Here is a 4,514-nt window from a genome sequence, read left to right as displayed (position 1 = left end):
GCCGGTGTTCCCAATCTCGCCAGCACGCGCGTCGGAGGACGCGTCGGCTCCCCACTACGAGCAGAACGCCGCGCCACCTGCCAAGCCCCCCAGCCTTGAGGAGCTTTGGAAAGAAATGGATGTCGCCTTGTGGGAGGCTTTGCCTCCAGCAGAGCGCGCCAAAATAGAGGCAGAGAAGAAGGCCGAGGAAGAGAAGTGCACTGCGGAACAAGCTTCCTGGGAGGCCTATGTCGCGTCCGAGAAAGTCACGCAATTGGCTCTTTTGTAGAATGCTCTTGCGAGGGGCGTGAGTGTCACACCCAATATGCGACACTATCCAAAAGGAACTCGAAGGTCCCACCAAGGATAGACCCGCATATTGAAATGCTTTTGCAAGGTGGATATCATTACATCAACATTACATAATATATGGGGATACATACAAGAGGCATACAATGCCACACGAATACAACATCACAATACAAAAGAGCAACATCCGACTATGGATGAAACATAAACAGAAACTCAAACGACATCCACCCTGCTAGCCTAGGCTGCTGACCTGGAACCTATCCCCTGATCGAAGAAGCAGAAGAAGAACTCAACGCAAGCAAGCATCACTCTCGTGTCATGATCATCGCATAAACCTGTACCTGCAACTGTTGTTGTAGTAATCTGTGAGCCACGAGGACTCAGCAATCCCATTACCATGGGGATCAAGACTAGCAAAGCTTAATAGGAATGGAAGGGGTAAAGTGATGAGGCTGCAGTAGCGGCTAAGCATATATGGTGGCTAGCATACGCAAATAAGAGCGAGAAGAGAGCAAAAGGAACGGTCGTCAACTAGCAATGATCAAGAAGTGATCCTGAACTCCTACTTACGTCAAACATAACCCAGAAACCGTGTTCACTTCCCGGACTCCGCCGAGAAGAGACCATCATGGCTACACACGCGGTTGATGCGTTTTAATTCGGATCTGGTGTCAAGTTATCTACAACTGGACATTAACAAATTCCCATCTGCCTATAACCGCAAGCACGGCTTTCGAAAGATTATACCGTGCAGAGGTGTCCCAACTTAGCCCATGACAAGCTCTCGCGATCAACGAAGGAATAGACCTTCTCCCAGGAAGACCCGATCAGACTCGGAATCCCGGTTTACATGACTTTTCAACAATGGTAAAACAAGACCAGCAAGACCTCCCGTTGTGCCGACAAATCCCGATAGGAGCTGCACATATCTCGTTCTCAGGGCACACCTGATGAGCAAGACGTCGGGTTGGCATAAACCCTGGTTTCCCAGGGGGCGCCGGACATCGCTCGCTTCGGACCAACACTTAGACAAGCACTGGCCCGGGGGGGGGGGGCTAAAATAAAGATGACCCTCGGGTTGGCCGACCCAAGGGAAAGGGGTAGGTGGTGGTGAGGCAAATGGTAAAACCAAGGTTGGGCCTTGCTGGAGGAGTTTTATTCAGAGCGAACTGTCAAGGGGGTCCCATAAATCACCCGACCGCGTAAGGAATGCAAACTCCGGGAACATAACACCGGTATGACGGAAACTAGGGCGGCAAGAGTGGAACAAAACACTAGGCAAAAGGCCGAGTCTTCCACCCTTTACCAAGTATATAGATGCATTAATAATATAAGAGATATTGTGATATCCCAACCAAAATCCTGTCCACCATGGAGAAATCTTCAACTTCACCTGCAACTAGCAACGCTATAAGAGGAGCTAAGCAAAAGTGGTAACATAGCCAAACAACGGTTTGCATAGGAAACGTGTCAAACGTTAGAGGCTCATGGCAATTTGGGATGGCTTGATGAGCATAAGATAGGTAACGCAGCAAAGTGATAGAATGAAGCAACTAGCATAGCAATGATAGTAGTGAGATCCAGGGTAGCGGTCATCTTGCCTGAAATCCCGCAAGGAAGAAGAACGAGTCCATAAAGAAGACGAACGGATGAAGCCGAACCAAGCGTAGATGAACGAATCCTCACGATCACAACGGAAACAAGAACTATCGAAAAGAAGCACACAACATGGTAAACACACCACACATGAACAAGGCATGATGCACAAACTAGCATGGTGCATGACAAGACTACATGAAGCTACTCATGGCAAGAGATGATGCAAACAAGAACAACACATCAAGGCAAGTTTAAATGAGGCCGGGAACAACATATGACAATTCCAGTAAGTCCTCATATGCATATTTCGAAATTGGTCCAGATCTGAATAGACTTTATGTTCAAGTAGTTAAACATCAAGTTAAGATGCACAAAGATGATCCACACGAGATTCTAGTCAAGTTACATATAAAGTTCATTTAGTTCGGAGCTACGGCCTAGAAGATATGAGCAAAACAAGTTAAACATGGCATTGAAGCAAAATGCACCCAAACATCAAGCAAACACACCAAAACAAGGAGGCAACATGATAATATGAAGCTACATGCAAAATCAAGCAAGTTTCATATAGAGCACACTCAAAACGGAGCAAAGGTTCAACACATACACATTAAACAAGTTATAACAATAATCTGTCCAAAACAGCAACTAGGCATATTGCAAGCATTAAAACAACATGCTACAGCATCTCAACATAAAAACAAAAGACATGGACATGATGTACAGGTAAAGCATAACAAAACATGAACACTGAGCTATCTCCAGAAATCAATAGAACATGCTCAAACACACGTGGTAAGATTGCAAACAATAACAATTTCAGACTTTGCAGAAAATAACATCACGATGCAATGTTTAGAGCTATCAAACAACATGTTACAGGAATTTATCATGGCAAACAAAGGCATGGCATGAATCTACTAAATGCATAGATCAAATGTCCCTTAGTGACCATAAGCCAAAAAGGATCAGAAAAATATGATGGCACCCACGTAAACATGGCAAGTTATATTACAGATTCAAACATGGCAGAAACAGAATTATGAAGGCATGTAGATGAGCTTGTACCACTCACCACAGAGCAATAAATAGCATGGAAAGGCAACCAATAGTAAGAAGACATATTTTTGAAGCTAAGCATGGCAATAGCAAGTTCATAGGGTGCATGGATCACTAGGAAAACACATGGAAACAACTGAACTTAATGTTAACAGGCTGACAGCAACATTATGAAGCAACTTTGGAGCAAGATATGAACAAGCTACAGCAAGCTATAAATACAACCAGGGGCATGAATGGATAGAGGATGACATGTAGATCAAAACATATTTATCGAACATCTCCAGATTATGCATGGAATGATTAGTAGCAACATGTTTATATAGCATCACGAAATAACAGATTCAGCCTAGCAAAACAGCAACATCATGTACACTACTTAACAAGCTCGATTTACTCACCACAAGTCATTGCATGACAAGATAAGCATAGCATCATCAAGAAGACATGTTTATGTAACCAACCAAGGCAAGAACAAGTCCATAGCATGAAAGGATCAACTATAGCATCCTTGGCCAAATTGAATAACAAGTAAACAATCTGCCAGGAAACATTTTGAAGCAAAAGTAGAGCACTCAAATGACATGCTAGACTACTCCATAATTGCAACAAGAGGCATGAATGGATAGACAATAACCACATGTTCAATACATCCTTACTGAAGTATCTCAAAATATGCATGGATCTCTCTGTAGCATCAAGTTTACATGGCATGAAAATAACAGCAGAACAGGGACTAAAATCAGCAACATCACGATGCCTAGTTTGCATGCTTGTGCTAGTCACCACATTGATCACAAAAATACATGGTAAGCACCTCTCTAAAGAATACATGGCATAGTTCAAGACACTTTTAGACATCAACCTCATAGGATGCACACATCAATCATGGCGAAAATGACAAAAGAGCTCGTTCTATTAGCAGACAGCAGAAAACATTATGAAGCACTCTTACAATGATGATTCAGGCATCAAGATGACCTCAAATGAATATGATGCAATGGAATGAAATGATGTACTCATTGAGACGAACAATTTGACACATAACACGCACGAAACGGAGCTACGGATGCAGAGATGTGATGGCATGAACATGGCATGAAAATTACACAGAAACGGGGACTTGGTCATTTTTCCGGGAAAAAACGAAGTGAGCGCATCTTAGCTAAAGTGTGCACGGGGCGGGGGATATGCGGGCTCACCCATCGGGCTCGGCCCATTGCAGAGGAGGAGGCAGGCCGGCGGTGGGAGACTTGGGCTGGGCCGGATGAAGCAGGCCAGGCCCACGAGAGGAGGCCGGGGCCCACGCGGGGCGCGCGATGCTGGGCGGCGTTGTCTGGATCGGGACCTCCCGATCCATGGTGGCGGCGGCGCTGGAGGCTCCGGCAAGGCAGGGCAAAGACGCGGACGGCGGGGCGCGACGAGGAACGCCGGGGAAGGCGCGTGGGTTGCAGGATCTGGCCGGAGTTGGCCGGATCCGGGCGATGGCGAGGTGCGGGGTCGCCGGTTGGCGGAACCGAGGCGGCGGAGGGACGTCGGGGCGGCGCGGGCGCTCCGGCGGGAGG

This window comes from Triticum dicoccoides, chromosome 6B, assembly GCF_002162155.2.
Source record: "Triticum dicoccoides isolate Atlit2015 ecotype Zavitan chromosome 6B, WEW_v2.0, whole genome shotgun sequence".
Lineage (NCBI taxonomy): Eukaryota > Viridiplantae > Streptophyta > Magnoliopsida > Poales > Poaceae > Triticum > Triticum dicoccoides.
Note: the sequence above shows the minus strand (reverse complement) of the source record.